This window comes from Lissotriton helveticus, chromosome 9 (assembly GCF_964261635.1).
Source record: "Lissotriton helveticus chromosome 9, aLisHel1.1, whole genome shotgun sequence".
Taxonomy (NCBI): Eukaryota; Metazoa; Chordata; class Amphibia; order Caudata; family Salamandridae; genus Lissotriton; species Lissotriton helveticus.
This window is the reverse complement of record NC_136070.1, coordinates 875,640,569-875,662,487: the sequence shown is the minus strand read 5'-3', so window position 1 is coordinate 875,662,487 and position 21,919 is coordinate 875,640,569. Positions and strand designations below refer to the sequence as shown.

General features: G+C 44.8%; 1 protein-coding gene across 1 annotated transcript in view; it reads right to left on the bottom strand.

The window, feature by feature from the left end:
• Positions 1–21,919, bottom strand: part of LOC144781942 (cytochrome P450 2G1-like) — a 410,077-nt gene that overhangs the window by 59,045 nt on the left and 329,113 nt on the right. The window lies entirely within an intron of this gene.

Below are 21,919 nucleotides of genomic sequence, written 5' to 3'. Positions count from 1 at the left end.
CACAGTGGCAGCCGGTAATTTTAGGAGGGAGGGGCAGATGGGACACAAGCACACATTCAAATACACACTCACAGCCATGCATTCACACTCACGCACACACAAACAAATCCATTCACAACTCTCATTACCAAACATTCATACATACACAAAAGCATGCTCAAAGCATTAATTTTAAAAAACACACACTTAGCTGCAGCAGTGCCTCTGAGGTCTCCTGGCTGCCTTTCATCATTGGTGGCTGACCTTAGGGAAGGCAGCAGTCCCAGCATCATCACAGAGTAGGATGGGGTGAGTGAGACTGTGTCACTGATTGGCACTCAACCCTGGGCGCTTCAGGGCTTAAAACGGAGTGCCCAGGTGTGAGGCAATCAGTGATGCTACCCCTTGTCACTGAGGGGAGGGCATCAGGGTGCTTTGCTGAGGAGGTCATGCCCACAGGAATGTGTCTTCCTCAGCACAGCAAAGTTCCGCTAAGGCAGTCAGAAGCCTGCTCATTTAGCTCATGTCTGGCTCCTAGCTGTCTGACCTGAAAGTGTCTGTCAGGCTGATATTTGTTCAGCCTGAAAGACAATTTTCTGAGGGGAAAAATGTGGGGGGGGCTTGGCCCCTCAGCCCAAATGGACCAGCCATGGGCTGGTGGAACAGAGGGGCATAGTGTAATGTGCCATGGTGGACTACATTTTTTTGGCCTCAGGAGATCCCTGGTTGATGCATCAAAAGGGGGCGGGCACTGGTAGATGTAACTCTCAGCCACGTGCAACATTGGAACACTGGGTAATTTGTTTTCAGGCAACACTGGTGTGGTGCTTCAGGAGAGCACTTAAAGCTGCATAGTTCACTGCAACAGGTCTGTGCCCATTATGCAAAAATAATAGGATGACAAGCAGTTGGAGATTGTAAAACAGGCACACGGTAATATACTTTAAGGAGACATATCATTTTGATGATAATATATGTAGTGCTTGTAACAATGCCATCTACTTAAAGTGCATGCAGACACGTCTGTGGTGGTAAAACTGTGAGACACTCGTACAAGCAGACATTTGCTTAGAAGAAGGTGTTTTGCTGCTTGTTTTGGTGGGAGTGATCTTTTATTGTTTGAGCCTGATATTGGTACTGTTGTACCAGTTACTGTTGTAATTGCTGTGGCAGTGTGTACTTATGTTACTTAGGAGCAGTGGCAGCTCCCTATAGAGGCGGTTGGGTGCCGTCCCCCTGCTTTCTCGCCGTGCGAGAAGGCAGAAACATAAATGGTAATAACTACCATTTGTTTCTGCCTTCTCGCACGGCGAGAAAGCAGGTTCTTGGTTAGGGGTGGGCAGTCCTGCTCGAGGGTAGGGGGTAGTGGCTTGCCCACGGTTGTTCATACTGACTGTTTGGGCAGCCTGAGGCTGCCCAAACAGTCAGTATGAACAACAGTGGGCAAGCCACTCCCCCCTGCCCTCGAGCAACACCGCCCACTCTCCCTGTTCTCTATGTATACTGCAGCATACATAGACAAAAGGACGGCAGGAGTCGGGAGTCTCGGGACGGTAAGTTTTACTTTTATTTCATATATTTTTTTCCATTAAACCCCTCCCGCCTCCCCCCGCATCCCCTCCACAGCGCGACGACCCCATTTCCACCCCCCCACCCGCCCGTAATGCCGGCCGCGACTGGAAATACGGTGTATTCAGCTCATTATCTTCTACTGTTAATATAGGTATGCACTACATAGAAACATTTGCTGTGCCTTTCTTTTGTAGGTGCCCTTCTTTTCGCTTTGCTTTGTTTATTCATGAATTTGCGTTGCTATGTTCATGTAAGGTTGACATTGCCTCGAAAGCTGAAGTAAAGCTAGGAATTACGTTTATGGTTTCTAGTCCCTTCTTTACAGCGCAATAAGTTGAAAAATAGGGATGATTGTCAGTGTGGCACGACGCTGGCTGTCTAGTCTCGGGAGAGTCCGTGGATTTTCTGTACTGGGTCAGTCATGAAAAAAATGGCTCACATTGTTTCAGTAAGGGTCAGAAACGTGGAGCCCTCTACTTTCCGCAGGCAGGACATTTCTCCATTATCAGCTAAAACTTTCCATTCATAGAATTGCATCAGAAAAACGTTTTGTGATTGGTAATCTGTGTTAATTCTGTTCCTTTTGATGTGTGCTTAAGTCTATTGTTGGACCTGGCGGGGTATCTCTCTTGAATTCAATTCCATGGTTTACATTTAGCGCAGCCTCCCACCAAGTGGCTGCACATGGTCTTTTATCAGCGTTCACCCCACCAGTGGTCAGCATACAGTATTATCGGGAATTTGACCTTTGACCTACCATGAATGATGTGCGAGTGTCCGGTATAAGACGTGCCATAGGCCCTCTGTACTCTATAGTTGAATTTATACAGAGCTTCATAACAGTGTTTCTACATAGCATGTTTTAGGAGTATAATATTGCCTTGTTGGTTTGTATGCTCTATGTATTGAATGCAATTTCTGTTTTCTTTATGCTAAATCTGGTTGCATAATTTTCTCACAGACAAGACTTGGCTCGAGATACAAATGTCTCGGCGAAGTGCGCAATTTATTTTTTCCCGTTACTAATCTCTGTCCTGTGTCTATTTATCTCCCCTTCAAGCTTTTTTTCTTCTTCAACTATAAAACCCCTTCCCCTAATTTTCATACTCCGAGTGCCCCTACTGTCAGGCATGTTGCAATCACACCAAACTCCATAGAGGTATGTTTCCCTATATCTGTGTTCAGAGTGACTGATCCGCATTCATGTTATGTTATGTTATGTTATGTTATGTTACATTTTATTTTTATAGCGCACAGCGACTCAAAAAGAGTATCCTGGCGCTTTCACAGCGAGACCTACAATAGGTAACACAACACGACAACAAAGCAGACAAAAAGATGTGATAAACAGAAAAAGAAACCTATAAAGTAAACAGCCAGGTTTTAAGACCTTTCCTGAAAGCCAGTAAACTCGTGGCACCACGAAGTGTCAGTGGCAGAGCATTCCACAGCTGGGGGGCACGCAGACCAAAGGAGCGACCCCCAATGCGGGCTTTTTGAATACGCGGTACAACTGCCAGCAGCTGTGACTCTGATCTAAGTGCCCGTGCCGGTTGATAAAAGGACACTCTCCTTTGGAGGTACTTCGCACCTCCAGAGTGTAGGGCCTTATAGGTCAGAGTCAGCGTCTTAAAGATAATGCGCTTACGAATAGGCAGCCAGTGCAAGGCCTGCAAGAGGCATGACGCCCTAGCTCGCCTATTAAGACCATAAATGGCTCTCGCCGCCGCATTTTGTGTCACCTGAAGGCGCTGTAGCAGATACTCCGGCAGGCCCAGGTATAGGACGTTGGCATAGTCCAACCTGGACCCGATCAGAGCCTGCACAGTCAGTTTCCGGTGTTCTTCCGATAACAGGGGTAGAAACTTTCTTAATACCTTCAGGAGACCAAAGCAGGTGCCCGTCACTCCCAGAATCTGGGCTCTCATTGACAGACCCTTGTCCATCTTGACACCCAGATTCTTGGCCACTGCAGATGGGGCAGAAGGGGGAGACATGTCTATAGGCCACCAGTCATGCCAGTCAGGCTCAGACGTACACCCGAAGAAGAGCACCTCAGATTTCTTGGGGTTGCACTTGAGGCCACCCAGATTAAACCATCTGAAAACAGCCCCAAGGCACTCCCGGATGCTCTCCCCATTAAAATCTCCTCCCCTCTCACAGGAGAAGAGGAGCTGAGTGTCGTCAGCATAGGACACGATCCGGGCCCCGCAAGACTCCGCCAGAGCCGCCAAAGGGGTCATGAAGATGTTAAATAGGGTCGGGCTCAAAATAGAGCCCTGAGGGACCCCAACACCCAATGGCGGCATCACAGCAGAATCCGGCGTGGTCCAGACCGTTTGTCGGCGGTCGGCTAGAAATGAAGAAAACCAGCTGAGCACCGTCCCCCTGAGGCCTATCTCGAAAAGTATCGAGAGCAGGCGTTCATGGGGGACGGTGTCAAATGCCGCCGACAGGTCCAACATGACCAGCATGGCCCTGCCTCCGGAGTCCAAAACTCCTTTGATGTCTTCTGACACCTCCAGAAGTGCGGTCTCGGGACTGAGACTAGGGCGGAAGCCTGACTGGGACGGATGCAAGAGCTCATGCCCTTCCAAAAAATTGGAGAGCACCATTTGAATGTGTTTCTCCAAGACTTTCATCAAGGCAGGCAGGAGTGAAATTGGTCGATAATTGACCAATGCCTCCGGATCAAGACCAGGCTTTTTCAATAAGGGGATCACCATAGCCTGCTTCCAGGCTAATGGGACCAGGCCCTGGCTCAATGAAAGGTTGAGCAGCGGGTTGACCAGAGGATTTAGGACTTCCGCCATTCTCGCAAGAAACTTTGCCGGACAAGGGTCCAAGGGCGAGCCAGATTTAAGAGCGCCCAAGAGTCCTAACGACTCAGCGGCCGACAGGGGGGGAAAAGCTGCCAACAGTGGGCCAGATGAGGCGGCAAGATGGAGGTCCTCCCTTATCCAGGTTGCACCCGCAGGCGCCACCAGGTGAAGGGAATCCTGGATAAGCCTAATCTTGTCCGTGAAGAACTTGGCAAGGTCCGCCGCCCAAGACTTAGGGGGCATATCATGGACGACATTCGAGCGAGGGGCTGTAAATTCCCTCACTATGGAAAAGATTTCCTTGCAGGAGTTAGCGGCAGCCTCAATTCTCCCAGCAAGGTAAACCCTTTTTCCAGCACGAATGTCCCGTTGGTAGGCCTTCACCGCAGATCTATACAGCAGTTTAGCCTCCGGATCGTATTGGGCACGCCAAGCTCTTTCCGCCGCCCTACAGGACTGCCGGGCCGACGCCAGTGTCGCCGTAAACCACGGGCCGAAACCCGTTTCATCGTGGAACGGGGGGCGATCACTGGGGCAAGATCATTAAGTCTATCCATTAACCAGCCCTGCAGGGCTTCCAGGTCCTTCTCAAGATCCCCCGTGCACAAGCACGGGTGCTCAAGAGCCGCCTGTGCTAGCATTGCTGGTGTTACCGAGTGGTAGGCCCGGTGGGCGCGTCGCTGTTGCTGAGACCCCATATTGACAGGTCTCATCACACCCTTGACCAAAAATGTGGCCAACCAATGATCGGACCACAACACCGGAATTATCTCCTTCACCTCAAGGGGGGAGGTCGAAAAAACCTGATCCAAGGTGTGCCCCTTCATATGGGTGGGCCCCACGAGAAATGGCGTTAAACCCAAGGGGGCGGTGGCCTCCAGGAGTTTGATGGTATCCGGGTCTGATGGTATATCCATATGAAGGTTAAAGTCTCCGGCAACAATACACTGAGCAGCTTTCAACGCCAGCCCAGATAGGACAGACTCCAAATCTTCGAAAAAAGTGCCCAAAGGGCCAGGTGGTCTGTACACCAACAAACCCTTAAAGGAGTGGTGGGGGGCCAGGGAGATGGAGAAAGCAAGGGACTCAGAGCCCCGGATGTCATCAATCGGCAAGATGGAGCAAACCACGCTTTCCTGCACCACCAGGGCCACTCCTCCACCTCTACCCCTGGGTCTATCCTGCCTGTAAATACTGTAGCCAGGAGGGATAGCCGCAGCCACATCAGGGTTGGAAAACTCCCCCAGCCACGTCTCAGTTAACATGAGACAGAGGGGCCTCTCCAACTCTAAAAGGTCGAAAATCTCCTGCGCATGTCTAGCGAGAGATCTGGTGTTAAGCAGCATGCACAGGTGGCCAGCATGCACGTTAGGTGTACTGGGGACAGAGGACACAGCACGGCTCGGACGCCAGCCGCAACCATTTCCCCTTAATCGCAATAAACAAATACACAATTGTAAAAATAAGAAACCACGAGTGCACACAAATTCCATCAAGAGTTATGCCATGGTGCCTCTGAGAGTTTGCCTTTTATAATATTAAATTATACCAACTCCGACACTGAGCTGAGTGGCCACTGTGCTGATGATTTTAGAAACCTGGGTCTTTTACTCTTTTTCACTTGACCAAAATAAATGTGCGACTGTGCATGTAATTTATCACTCCGTTGCTGAAACTGCATTTGTGGGAAGTAAAAAAGGCTTTAACACCAGTACACAAGAGCAGAGACCCATGAGATGTACCACTTGCAGGAGTTTGCAGCTGTGAGCAAAATCTTAAAGGAAGACTAAATCCAATTAGAAAAATGGATAGACATCTTAACTGTCCTGCAACAGATACTAGGCCATTTATACCTCATCTCGTTTATTTCAAGCTCCCTGTACTCTTTATTGATGTCATAACTACACTTTCTCAATCACTATATTAACCTTCTTGCTTTCTAAAATTGATCGAAAATGCACCATCTACCCTCTCTTTTTTCAAAATGTTCTTGGGAGAGGGGAACCCCCGAAATCCATGTATGGTATGCTGGCCACCGGGTACTTGTCAAGAACTTTTACGCCACACCACTTTGAAATTTAACCAGCCCCCACTGCTTAGGAGTTGTAAGAGAGTTGAATTTTTCATTCTTCCAACTCCATTCTTTACATCTTTACACTTCATTTTTGCAATTCTATGAGGCTATTTTGATTAGAGGGGCTCTAATTGCTCTGGAATAGTAATGAGACCATCTTCTTAAAGCTCCTGCAGGCATGTGTGCATAGTGGGTGCTTTAAGGTTGCACCAAAGACAAAGACAAGCTTGTCTGACTGGAGCATGTACCCTAGAATGCTGCTCCTCGCCAATGACATTGAATGTTAAACTGCGGTTTAGGTTCTCTGCAGCGCAGCTATGCACCCTACTGACAAATGCGGAAGCTCTGGATAATAACACATTAAATAGGCTTTTAGTACACTTCACTAATCACGCAAGTACATGAAATAGGTGAAAAGGATTCCTTGAATCAGGAGAAAGTGGAGCCAGTCGTGAATTTAAAAATATAAAAATTGCAGGCATATGTCAGGGAACGCTGCTGAATGCCCGTTCAGTTGTTACTAATTGGGACATACGTGACTTAATCATAGAGTAATAATTCAATGTACATTTTATTACATAATTATGGTTAAAAGAAGACTGACTGTAAATAAATGACCAGCCGAGCTTATCGGATAATCGGTATCTCTCGAGAATAGAAGAGTGGAGTGGAGTTAGCCATTACTGTATTTAGTAAGAAAATAACCAAAACAAGGAGCCAATTAGTCCAACTCGAGTGGATTTGGCGACAGGGCTATACTACAGCTGCTACCAACGCAAGTACGATTTGAATAATGTATTCAAAAAAGCCATACAAGTTGCTAAACCAATATATTATTCAGAGAGAATCCTATCTTCACCCAGTCACTAAGGCTGATTCCAAAGTCAATATTGAATTAAAACAACCACCAGTTACAACCAGTAACTTGGAGGCCGCTCACTCTATAAAGAGGTGCGATCAGTTTGCAGACTTTTTTTTGCAGAAAATATGGATGATTGATGAGCAGTCAACTAATTCTCCAGATGTTGCCTTCTCGTCTAAAGTTAACTCAATTAAAAACCTAGGGCCTCATTTATGAAAAGTGACGCATCGCTGCGTGAAAACAGCGATGCGTCACTTTTCACTGCGCACTCCTTGCGACACCAATGATGCGTCATATTTAATGTATGACGCATCATGTCGCAAGGAGTTACAGATACCTCAGTATTTCTGACGTATCTGTAAGCGCAAAAGTGACGCATTGCTGGAGTGTGTCACAAAAGTGACGCAAGTCCAGCAATGCTCCCTTTCACATGGGGCAAGCCCCATGTGAAAGGGCATGAGTCAGTCTTACGCCTGCTGTGAGGCAGGCGCAAGATTTTGACGCAACGGCGTCCTAAAAGTGACGCAGTGAAATCTCATAGATTTCACTGTGTCACTTCTACGACCCTTCCTTGCGTCAGAACACCCCTCTGCATACATTATACCTGACGCAGGTATAATGTAGTGCAGGGGTTTACAAAGTGACGCATCTACCTAGATGCGTCACTTTGTAAATATGGTGCAACAAGGCACATTATTTACGGTGCTGGTGCGTCACAAAAAGTGACGCACCGGCGGCGTAAAAGTGACGCACGGCCTCATAAATGAGGCCCCTAGATTTTCAAAAACATTTTTACCAAGCCAAATATAGAGTACTGCAGGGCCTTGTTGTTTCCCTAATCTAAAAAGAGTCTCTGCTATCTTGTTCTACCATATTCTGAATAAAAAAAAATAGTGTCTCATGAAAGAATGTCGCACATTTGATTTAATCTACTCGTCTGATAGAATGCCAGCCATTTCAAACTGGGAAAAGGAAAACTGTAAGCAAGCATGCAGTTATCAAACAATAAAGATACATTGGCAATCATTTCACCACACTCATAAGAAATTGTAACATTAGGCCTATTTATATTTAGGGTTGCATCCATCACTCTACACCTGTAATTATGAACATGTGCTACAGTGTGGTGGGAAAAAAGAAAACATAGACCCATTGATTGGCATCATTTGCATTATTTCTCTGTATAGGGCGAACTCAGCACTGTCTGTAGCCCAGCCTGTGTTTACTTTCTATTCAATAATTCTTTGTAATAGAATGGGTCTAACACACTGAGCTGTTTGGTCTTCATGCAATTACTGTTGATAGCATTCACAATTGTTGTTATCAAGATGTGGTCTCTGGCTAGGCTTCTGACTTCGGAAGTTGGGACATGAGATTTACTAATTCTAGCTTGAGCTCTTAGCCTAAAATATGTGATTTTCCGGAAAATGATGTAATACTTTATTGTGTAAAAATATTAATATTTTTGAAAAGCAATGCTATTATAAATATGGGAAATGTAATATCATTACACAATTTACACAGTATGCATAACCGGCAAGCACATAATAAGGTCCAATATTGCCATTGTGAGCTTCTGATGCCATTATAAACAACAAGGCTATAGGCTGAGTGGTTTTTAAATGTCACCTGAAACCTGTGATGGAAAAATAGGCCTACATTACATTTTAGTCATTACGTATTTTTTATATTGTCTATTTTGTGATCGTTATCTTGAAATTGCAGCTAACAGTATTTATTGATTGCATTTAGAATATTTAGGTTTACATTTCAAGAATACGTTTTTGATAGAACAATGGACAAAGGTGGTGGCAAGACGTTTTCTGTGATTCGGCGGCTGCTGTGCTTACCACATAATTATGTATTTACTGTATTTGTCATGTAATTTGCTACACAAATTGCAGATTTTGAAAAAAAAATCCAGCTATAAGGGACGAAAATAATACTGGCAGAGAATGTGCAACATAATTTTCATTTTTTGCTGTATAATTAAAAAACCCTTGTCAATCATTTCGTCTTCCATTCTACATATTCCTGGTAGTCAGACAGTGGTAAAACTCTAGAGAGTGGTTTGAGGGCTGACATTATGAAAATTAAAACCATATTTCACAGGCATGCGTGAATTCCCATATTTGATAACTTGCTGTAAAATGTGGGCTTTTATATGACTGCCTTTTGTGCGATAAACTCACCCACACATGTAATCTAAATGGTATATCGCCAAATGATGCACTAGCACCTCCCATTAATGTCCAGAGGTTAGCCGCATTCCAGTTAGGTTTATGCTACACTGGTAACTATGAAAAGCCAAAGGAAATAGCATATGCTGTTTGATTAATATAGTAGAAAAGCAAAAGACTCTTCAAAATTTATAACAATGTCAGTGTAAATAAGTGGGAAGCCTGCATCATCCTCTGAATTCCATGGTCATACAGATAACCCCAATTATAGAGTTGTATACATAACCACTATTCTTATATTCATAAAATGTATACACATTAACAAATCCCAAGGATTCTTTTATACTCAAATGAATTCATTAGATTGTACCATTAGAATTAGTATATGGGTGGTAAGCAATGAAAAATAATTTAAGCTGCAGATCACCTGTTAGCCTTGGGTATGGAGTGTTTTAGGACAACTAACATACACTATAAATCCCTGAAACTATAAGCATCTGATGAGCATAATGATATATTACTTTTGCAAATTGGCCATCAGAGCGAACAATTGTGGATGACGTTAGCTATTGTTATCTAAATTATTTTCTGATGGCAATAATTAGATTCTTTGGAGAAAAAAATGAGCAATCTACATACATCACTACTTGCTGACTTTGGATTTTGTTCTGCTTTTCTGAAATGTTTAGCGGTCTACAGTCACCCATCTGTTTCAGATCTGTCTCCACTAAAAACTGCAAGTAGATAGAAGCAACAAAAATAGTAAAATTGGCAACTATTTAGAAAAATGGAAAAACTGTGGTAAAAAAGTATCTCACTCTTCCTAAAAGCAGGCAAGATAGGGATGTTAGCACAACAATTCTTTTTGCCATTTTCAGAAAAAGAAAATGATTTCTTGCACCTCACTTTTTCATTTTTGTAAACTCCCCCCACCCTATAGTACCACCCACCCGCCGCTTGGTGATATATTTTGCCTATTTTCACTGTTTCTTCTAGGGGCATCCACAAACCCTGGTTCCCTTTGGAATCCAGAACAGGTGGGAAAAAAGATACAAACCTGCCCTAAATACCTTTTTCAAAAAACGCTGTGAAGGCTGAAGCCCAAGGTGGCAACACCTCAGCTAAGGGTTAAAATACCCAGACTATGTTTTTCCTAAAAGGAAAAAGTGATTTTATTATGTTTCATATAACTACTAATTGAGTATGGTAGTTCCATTTTATCATATTACTCTAAGTAAGCATCTGAAGAAACTCTGTATCATCCTATTTAGCAATAAAGGGAAAGGAGATTCTAACATTGCTCAGTATCAAGGTTAAACACTCATCAGGTGAATGGGTAACATCTTTTTTTGACACAGACTAAGCCAGTGCAGCTGTTTCTTGCACATGCTTCTGCCTTAAATCTCAGCAGCAATCTTTGCAGGTTAACTGTATTCAAAGCAGCACTGTGGTTGCAGCTGCTAGCCTTTTGCTCCATCATGAGGCATATGTCCACTCTATTAAGGAGGCATCCAAGGAAGGCTGCTTCTGGTCTTAATATGGCTCTAAAGCCCCTCTTCAAAGTCAAAAGGCGCATTCTTAGCTGACCTACATGACCCGCACAATTCAGAAACAGTGGTGACTGGGCCATGGCCAATTGGTCATGGAGCTCCAAACGTGCCCCAATGTCTTGCAATCAATCAACCATACTTGCAGTACTGTGCAGTTTAATGGCAATCTGGTCCCAGAGGCATCCCATAATGTCTACTATGTATCTGGGTTTGAGGCAGACAGCATGCCGAACAATCAAAAGTTGTTGCTAGGCTCTTGCTTCATGAGGAAATCAAGACACAGGAGGAGGGGCTGAAAGTCAATCCTTCTCCTTTGTGCAAGTAGCAGAGGATACTGTTTAAGCTGCTGGAACTAGCTAAAGTACTCAGGGTCGGCTTTAGCACTGGTGGCGCCCTGTGTGACAATGTCTGTTGGCGCCCCCCAATGGCCACCTCTGCCATGGATTCCCTCAATACCACCATTTGACAGTGCCCCTCAAGTCTCCATAACCACTGTCTCTTAGATTCATTTATTTTATGGCGACACTCACACCAGTTTAAGATGTCAGGACACTTTACATCGCTGTGTAAATCAGTGTATAGGAAATGTTACATAAGACAGAGGCCTACAAGGAGTAAGAGGCACATTTCATCCATACTGGTAGGCATTATAGTTTAATGGTCCTTGGACTCGAAAAGCACAAATTCAAAACTTTAACAGTAAAACCATTGTTAGGGTTTCCTTTAATAATAAGAATTGGTTTCTACCCAAATGAACCCGTTTTGTAATATTAAGATTACGAAATGGGCAAAAAATATATAGCTCTAACATTTTCCTTGCAGTTTGCATGCATATCTTTGATGGCAATTAATAGCTCACTGCACTACAGTAGGATTTTAACTTATAAACTGCAACAAAAGGATCTCTGACAAAAGCGGTAACCCACTGATCAATTTATATTAAATGCACTTTGTGATATGAATGAGCCACGTTCTCTGCAGCAGGCATATGAACCCACTGCGCCATGATGAGTCAAAACGTTCCAGAGACAAAGCTCCAGTCTCTCTCCAGAAAGAACATTAATCACCGGTGTTGTCATTTTAATTTGTGCCTTAAAACTACTGGGACAATGTATGCGGCATCAGGTGCTCTTAAAATGATAACCATGAGGCCCCTACCCCAGGTCAGCGCCCAGTGCGGTGGCACCGATCGGACCGACCTAGAGCCAGCCCTGAAAGTACTGAAGATGCACACAAAGAAGTCCTCCTGCTTCACTGAAGGATAAATCTCCATTGGAGTTCAGGTCAGGTGCCACTAACTGTTGGTTGTTCAAAAACCTGCTAATGGGGAGGACAGCTACCCATTGACCCTGGTTTTTTAGAGTTGTATTAGTTAACCTCCGTAGTAGTGGCATATCCTATTACCCTCATATTGCAATAATGAACTGTAGCACTGCAGAGCGAGACAGGTGAACCTGTCCTCCTGCATAATTACTGCAGGACCCCACTACAACTCCTAGTTTTCCAATCAATAGGCGAATTGTCCCATGAAATAATATGGACTGCTTGCTGTAATAGCCTCATGTTATGTTTTGCTACGAGTTGTCTTCTCATCCTGTGGTTCTTAGGTTCTTATACTATATGAGCTCTTCTGAGTGTAAACCCTAATAAAAATATATATTTTTAAACAGAATAATGGGGACGGGGTTGGATACCAAGCCTTGATAAAAGGTGTACCACTCTAGGAATTTACTTATTGCCCACATGTTAGTCACTAAAATGATGTAGAACGCCTTGTCAGAGACTTTCTGACATGATATTCCATTGTGTGAAAATATACAGCATCAATCAGAGTGGTGAAATAAGGGGTTGAATGTCACACAGCTGCTGCGCCAGAGACATCCAACCTAACACACTCAAGTTGAAGACCATTTATAAATACCTCGTAAAGTGACTTACTACATGAGCAAAACATGGCTACAAAGCTAACCTTGAAAGGCTTCAAGTTACAAACACTATGAACCAATTCAAAATAAATATGGTGGCGCATCAATAAAAATTATGAAAAAAGTGTATGAAGTTAACTGAAACCGTGTAATGAAATACGCTGCACTACTGAGTACTTTTAAACATCTTGCCTACTATTTTTATTTTTTATTTTTATTTTATTTAATGCGATTTTATATAGCGCAAACTTTACCCGAGGGTGTCAGAGAGATTTACATAAGAACCAGTTGCAAAACATAAGGACTTAGGATTACATGCGTTACATAAAAGATACAAACAGAAAAATTGCAAATGTACAAGATGTAAAGTCACACAAGGAAGAGATACAAACAGAAAGAAAAATTGCAAATGTACAAATAGTAAAGTCACTCAAGGAAGAGATGCAAATGGAAATAGTAAAGTCACTCAAGGAAGAGATACAAATGGATATACTCTAAGAGTCACATATGAATGGTAGAGAGTACGAGGGTCTACTGCATACACTAGTGATTAGAGTTATCTCTATATACATAGGGAAGGGATACGAATGGATATACTCTAAGAGTCACATAGGAATGGTAGAGAGTATGAAGGTTTACTGCATATCCTAGTGATTAGAGTTGTCTCAATATACATAGGGAAGGGATACTAATGGATATACTCTAAGAGTCACATAGGAATGGTTGAGAGTACGAAGGTCTACCTCATATACTAGTGATTAGAGTTATCTCTATATACATAGGGAAGGGATACAAATGGATATACTCTAGGAGTCACATAGGAATGGTAGAGAGTACGAAGGTCTACTACATATACTAGTGATTAGAGTTATCTCTATATACGTAGGGAAGGGATACGAGTGGATATACTCTGAAAGTCACATAGGAATGGTAGAGAGTACAAAGGTCCAGGGCCCCACGGGATGCGGGTTGTACCAGCAGGCCACAACCCACCTCCATTTGAGGTAACTACCCGTCGTCTACCCCCTAGACACGGCCACCAGGGTACTGCTTTGCGCCTTTTACTGCGCACTAGCTCTCACAAAGTTGCTTCCTCCAAGCACTGGAATCTCGGGTAAGGCCGGAGAGTCCAGGACCACCAGCAGGGTGGCCCCCTCTCCCGCCAGCCCGGAGCCCCATGGACTGCCTTCTCTGTTCCAGGATTAGGCCAGTCCACGCCAAAAGGAGTCCCCGCCATTTTCCTTGCCGGGATCCCGCCACAGGACGAGGAGCCTACTGGCGCTCTCGCCCTCCCCCAAAGGCTGCTTCACCTTCCAGATCTAGCGCTAAGGCCCCCCATATAATGTGGATGAACCATTCCAACCTTGTATTGGACAGATGTAGCCCATCTGCCAGGCACAACTCCCATTTTTGATGCCTGTATCATGGTATGCATAATGGGGCGTATCGGCGAACCTGCCAACAACTTCCCCCACCTCCCGATTCCATTTCCGCACTGACTTGTCCACCGCCTTTTGTGGCGCACTGTTCCCCCAAACTTGACGCTGGAGCACCACCAACCAAAATTATTATGGTGCCCGGCAGGGAGCTCCTTACCCCTGAGAGTGTAGACAAGAGTGCCTCCTTAACCCTTCTTCTGCCCGCCGAAATAATGCTATTGCCATCTGCATGAATCACCAACACATCCGGGATGGGTATGCCTTTATTAAGTGCTCCCTGTAAATAAACCAGCAGTCCCATGGCCACCGTCCAAACTAGCTGTGGGTCTGACATACCGTCAAGCCGACCTTGTTAATAACTTTTTCCTCTTGGGATGATATCTACAAACAGTAACAATTCTAACGCGGAGAAAACATAGATGTGTTTGTAGTGCAAAATGGGGAGGACCTTTCTACCACATATAATTTTGGCAGTGGACTAGGGAATATGTTTTATCTTTCGGCTGATTCTATCTGCAGCTGCTCTCCTCTATCTAGCCATGAAGTTCTTGTACCTACTAAAGGGGAAGACAGCCGGGAACAAAATATACGGAAAGGGTTGAAGATATGCGGATATTCAGGTCCATTTTAATATTCATTCTTCTTTTCTCCACAGTTCCCGGCCTTTCTGTCCTTGTACAACGCCCTGTAGAACGCTAACAATTAATGTTGTTGCACACATAAACGAATTTTAAAAAGAATACTTATCCCTGAATTATTTTATAGTGACACAGAAAGTGAAAATCTGAATAAGTTCGTGCTGCACCTCAATTAAAGAAAACATTTGAGTCCATGATACAAAGTGGGCACATTAATTAGATGAAACTTTGCCCACACACAAATAAAATTCCTCTGATTTTGAGGATAAACTAACATAATAACTAAATCCTCTCCATGCAAACAAATGACCAGTTAAATAACTTTCAATCCTCAATCAATGACAACATTCCATACAATACACTATCTCTCTAAACACAGCATTTATGCAATGTCCTCTTAAAGATTTTCGGGTCTTTGGTCAAAAAATAATTGTGGGGCCCCTGTTCAGAACAAAGGTGTTTTTTACGACCGATGCAAAACAATATTGAATTACACTTTAATACCAAAACAGATGAAAGTGTTTCCTTGGGCCATGACAATTCCTATATGACCCTGGGTAGAGAAAGTCAGAGGTAGAAATAGGCAAAGAGGTGTTCGGATAAAGAAATGGACAAAGGTGTAATCGAATGAGAGAAAGATCACTTTACCAGAGGCCAGGGGCAGTAACCAACTTTGCCCGTGCCTTAAAACGTCGCTATCCGCATGCACTGCTCTCTCATCCATTTTCAAGGATTTGAATCAGAGTTCTATTCATCATTCATGATTTTATCCCTTGTGTAATCGAGCCTTCCATCCTTCCAATGGACCCATACTATATAGTCATTTCAGACTTGTAGCCTTCGGTGCTTAACGTGGATCTTTAAAATGGCTTGCGCCGCAAGAGAAAGCCTACCAGTTTGAAACCCTAAAGTTCCTGGTGGGAATTCATGCAAGTCTAAAGGCAGTAGAGAGTTACACAATCAAAATTACTTAATGGGGAAATCTCTAATCTCAAAAGAGAACTGATACTCCGCCAATCCTTCGAACACTATGCTGCTAGATAGTTGGACTCCCTTACCCAAATCCTTTAAACAAAATAGTCCTTCAAAGAGTTCCCTCCCTGTGTGGGCCTTATTATGAGACGTGTGTGAAACATATCGCTTTAAGTGTGCAAAGCGAATTATCAATGGCGAAAGGTGCAGTATTTCTTCAGTGTGGTAGCTTGAGGGAAGTGACAATGTAGCATCACAAGTGGTGTATTCGCATCAGATTACCATATGTTTTGCCTCTATATGACATTTTCCCCACACAATAACTCTGCAAACATCTGTTTGGGCCAGAGTAGGGTTTGGCATAAAAATCACTGAGCCTATATGTACAGAAGCAAAGGTTCAAGACCCTTTTTCTTTTCAAAAGTCATGTCACCGAGGAAGTCGAATACTGACTATTAAATAGATTCATATAAATTCCTTACATTTCAATGACATCCATATAGCCAACATGACCTCTAACCTGCCTCTTACATAGTTCATGATGCCTTCAGCAGTCCAATCCTGGCTCTCGAAAGACAAACATATAAGTAAATAAATGAACTGATGTGGACACGTATTAAACTTGCCAACTTCAGTTACAATTGTTAAAGCAACAGTAGTCCCACCCAGTAACAACTTCAAATCAAAAGCCACACAGCATTAAACCAGTCAAATAGAACACATTAAATAAGTGTGCTTATATATGTAGATATGAATAAAGAAAAGGTGAAGAAGACACAGTGCTCAGTGCAGTGAAGAAACATAAAAAAACAGGTAGCAGCAATATGATTTAACCCCTTCCATGCGTTACCTACCGTGTGCTGATGACGAGCTGAGCTCGTCATGTAACGCGGTAATTCGAAAAATGCCGCATACCGCGGGAAAAACGGCCGCACGCATGCGGTTAAAGGCCACAAAAAGCATAATCAACAAAAAGCATCGAAAGGCCTATTATGCAGTGTTGACAATAACATTAGACCCGTATGTGTAAATCAATGGATCAGCTTCGGGACCAAAATGAAAAGTTGGACGCATCTAAGAATAAATGGGCATCTGGATCCAAGCAGTTTTAAATATGGTTGACGAATTTGTAGTGGTAGCGCCGCCTCAATAATGACAACAGACACACATTTAGTTGTGGTTATCAGGATTTATTCTCCCGAGCGCCAGGAGTGCGACGTTCACTGCCTTTTGCCTGCGGCATACAAAATGGCCACCTGCACGTTCCCAGCATGCTCTGGGCGTACGTTCGTAACAACTAGAGCGCAGCACCACATATCTCCCCCTTTGCATGGGTGGGGAAAGGACAGGAAGGGGTGGCACAGAAACTATAATAAATAACAGTCTTACTTGGTTTTCATGTCAAAGTCCTCAAATCTCTTCGGCATCTTGACTAGTCTACCCAACCTTGTTCATGAGTATGTTGGTGTAACGTCCATACGTTGGCCACTCACTGGGAGTCCTCCTCCTTCCATTGCTTTTGCCTGCCGCTCTCTCTCCTTTCCCTTGGCACTTGGGCTCCATGGTGTTGACTGACTCGCTACTTCCACAACTTCACTTCCTTCCCAGACATCTAGATCTTCACTTCCTCGGCTGGGAGAAGTTGGGCCATGCGCTATCCTCTCTGGTGCCTGCATCATTTCTGGTGCATTACTTTCTTATGGAGTTGGCAGACTCATCCCTTCAGGATCTTCCCATTTCGTGATTCTGTTGCATCTTGCCATCCTATATTGCGACCATACCTTCCCATTGCTCAATAGGGCTGACCTGGCATATGGTTCTACTACTTGTAAAGGTGGGCTAAACTTGCTGTCTCCTTTCTTCTTCAGTACAGCCTGTTTCACTCTCACCCACTTGCCCTTTTCCAGGGTTACTTCCTTGACATTTGGCGTTTGTTGTAATGCTCAGTGTATAAGGCTTGAGCCTTGTCGATGTTGCGACGCACCACAGCCGGGGATCACTTGCTTTGGATGATGAGTTGTTTCCATGCTAGATTGTCCCTCGTGAAGGGGTCACATCCGCGTAATATTTTGAATGGGCTGTACCCGGTGGTTGTTGGCGTGATACGATAAGCCCATATCATTTGTTTAAGTTCTTTCTCCCTATCTTGTCCTGCACTTATCGCTGCTTGCACCGACCCCATGATCACTCAATTGAACATCTCTGCTAGTCCATTTCCAGCTGGGTGGTACACCGGGGTATGTTTGACTTCCATCCCGTTGTGGTCCATGAATGCATTCCCTTTCGCTGATGTGAACTGTGGTCCATTGTCACAGGTCACTACCTTTGGGATCCCTTCCCTTAAGAAAGTAGAGGTGAGGAAAGATAACATCGCTTCTGAGTCGGCCACTTCACATACGTCCAATTCCAGCCACTTGGAGTATCTGTCTACCAGTACTATGGCATATTTGGGCATGCCGTTGGTATCCAGGATGGGACCCAAGATGTCCACCGAAAGCATTTCCCAAGGACTGGAGGGACAAGTGAATTTTCCTAGTGGCGGGCGTAGCAGGACTTGTGCCTTGTCTGCCCGGTTGCATTGTTCACACATGCTGACATGTTTTTCCACTTGACTGTCCATGGCCGGCCACCAATATGCCTGTTTTTCCCTAGCTTTGGTTTTCACGATTCCCAGATGTCCTTCGTGTAGAATGGTTAGGAGATGACTCACTAAGGGCTGTGGGGGGACCACCTTGACTCCTCTTAGTAGGAACACCGGGTTGTCTCCAACGGATAATTCCTCCCGGACTTCCCAGAACTTCCTCAAATTGCTGTCTAGGTGCCTTTTGTACGGCCACCCTTGCATCACATAACTCTTTACGGCCTTCAGTGTGTCATCGCTGGCATATGCCTCTTCCCATTCCTGCGCACTTATCACCTCTTTGTGGTCTTTTGTGACCACCACCATTTAGTCTTCCCATTCCGAGGGTTCCTGGTCCGCTGCCGGTTCCATCGCAGCTGACCTGCTTAAGAAATCAGCCACTTTGTTCTTAGTGCCAGGAAGGCATTCCACCTCATACACATAATAAAGTAGCCTCAGGGTGATCTTCGCTATGCGTGGTGTTGTGTGTGCATGTCCACAGGAGGTCAGGACTCTCACCAGTGGTTTGCGATCAGTGTGGAGCAAGAATTTCGAGCCCCATAAAAACTGTCTGAACCTCTCCATGGCCCAGACTGTTGCCATTTTTTCCTTTTCGATCACACAGAATTTTTCTTCGTTGGGTGCTAGTGACCGTGAGGCGAAGCTAATCGTAGTGATTTCTCCTTCCTGAGACCTTTGCATCAACATCGCGCCCAGTCCCTTGTCGCTAGCGTCTGTGATTAGTATGGACAGGGCGGCCTGATCAAACCCTTTGAAAGGAATCACGGCACAAACGTCTAGTTTTAAAAGGTCAAATTCTGTTTGCTCTTCTTCTGTCCATTTGAAGGTGTTCTTCTCCTTTAGGAGTTGTCTCAAGTGGTGTGTTTCATGCGCGAAGTGGGGAACAAATTTGCTGTAAAACTCCACCATACCTAGGAAGGAGCAGACATCTTCCTTCTGTTTGGGTGTGGGTGCTTCTTTGATGGCTGTCACATTGGTTCATTTTGGCTCAATTGCCTTCTCGCTAATCTCGTGGCCCAGGTACGTCACTGATCCCATTCCAAATCTGCATTTCTCCCACTCTGCGGTGAGTGCATTTTGTGCCAGTATAGTCAGGACTGTATTCAGTTTTGCATCATGGTTATCTTTTGATTTCCCCCTAACGAGGATGTCGTCCTGAAAGTATTGCACTCCTTCCACTTTCTGGAACAACCGGTGCATGAGCTTTTGGAATACTGCTGCTGGAGATGCCAGGCTGAACGGCATACTGAGGAACTTATAGCACCCGAATGGCGTGATGAACGATGTCAGGTGATTGCACGAGGGATGCAGGGCAATTTGATGGTATGCTGAAGTGAGATCCACCGTGGAGAACCACTTGACTCCCTTGGTCTTTGCCAGCATCTCGTTTACTCGGGGTAGTGGGAACTTATCCACCACTATATTCTTGTTGAGTTCCCTCAGGTCAACGCAAAGGCGTACCTTTCCATTGGGCTTCTGTGCCACAACCAATGGTGCGAGCCACTCTGCACTTTCGATGGCTTCGATGACTCTGTTTCTATCCAGGCGTTGTATTTCTTCCTGCACTGCCTCTCTGCTTCTGAAGGGGATGTTGCAAACCTTGTGGCTTACTGGTGTGGCTCTGGATTTGAGACAGATCTTGTGCGTGAATTACCTATCGTCCCCTTAAAGACTTCAGGATCTTCCTTCTTCCATGCCTTTTCTTCGTACGCCTGGACTGTGTCTGTCATCAACACTTGGGTCGCTCCTCCTAGGTTTAGCTGGATTCCGAGAGCTCCTTGGTCCATCCACCCTAGTACTGAGGGTCCCTTCTCTGCGACGTACAATTTTCCTTCCGCTGTTCGCCCCTTGAACTCGAACATCAGTGGGCGATAACCTACCATGGGTATGGGTTCACCTGTGAACGTGACTGGATGTATGTCTGTGGGAACTAGGTGCACACCCACCCTGGGTTCAAAGTCTCTCTCCCATATTGTTCATTTGATTATGGTGTACAGTAGGGGTGGGTAGAATTTGCGTAATCGTGTTACGCAAATCTCCGCGAAACGGTACAAAATCTCTGCAAACACGCAGAAATTACGCAAACATGCAGAATTGCTTGTTCGCGATGCTTTTTTACTGTTCGCAATCGCTGTTTGTGTGCTATGGGGAAATATCTCGCGAACACGCATTTTGAGAATGCGAACAAGCAAAAAGATTCGCGAAGTCGCGGAATGCAGAATTTTCGGCAATTTCGCGTTCTCCGCGGGACGCGAAATTACCAAAATTCCACGAGCGGAATGGAATTTATCGTCCAGGCCTAGTGTACGGGAAGCTTGATTCCACTACCATCTCCACCTGTATTCCTCCGATCGACATCTTTAATGCCGGCTTCCTGGATCTTGTGCAGTCTACTCCTAGAACTTGGTCATCTATTCACAAGACTTCATCTTCTTCTTCTGGGCCCTCTTCGCCTCTGTCCGACTCCTGGGTGACGTAATTCACTTCCGTTCTTCTGAACTTGCGCCTGCATACCTTCTCATGGTGTCCCATTATTCCGCAGTAGGAGCACTTGGCTCTGAATGCTGGGCATCCCTTGTCGTTGCTTGCATGTGTCTGGCTACCACATCTGTAGCAAGTATTCCTGCTTTCTCCTTGCTGTCTATGGGGTTTCGTGAACTTCTGAGTGTATTTCTTCTGATGCCTCGTGCCTGATGGTGTTTGTTGCTGTGTTACTTCATGCTTGTCTGATATCTTGCTCACAGGGGTCCTGTTAATACTCTCCCTTTTTGCTGCTTCTGCGCATCTCTGAGATAGTTCCGCTTTCTTCACGAGTGCCACGACTTCTTTGAGGTGTGCATCTCCGTTGACACACAACTTCTCTTGGATCGCTGTGTTGGTAGTGTGCATTATGATCTGGTCTCTGATGAGTTCATCATGCAGTGTGCCGAACTTGCACATCACAGCCAAATTCTGTAACGCAGCCACGTACTAATCTATCGATTCTCGGCTGCTTTGTTTCCTTTGGAAGAAATTGCATCTGTATAATGCGGTGCATACTACTGGGCTGTAATGGGAGTACCGATCCTCTAGAGCGTGTTGGAACTCGTCCGTGTCATTAGGGAGTCTGGTCTTTGGTCTTCTTCGCCAGGTTGTCATACACTCTGATGCCTTCAGGGGCTAGGTTGTGCGGAAGTATTTTCTTCCTCCTAGAGTTGGAGAAAGTCCCTTCCCCTTCCTCTTCTAGCTCAGAAATGTAAATCAGGAAGTAGCGCTTCCAGTCTAT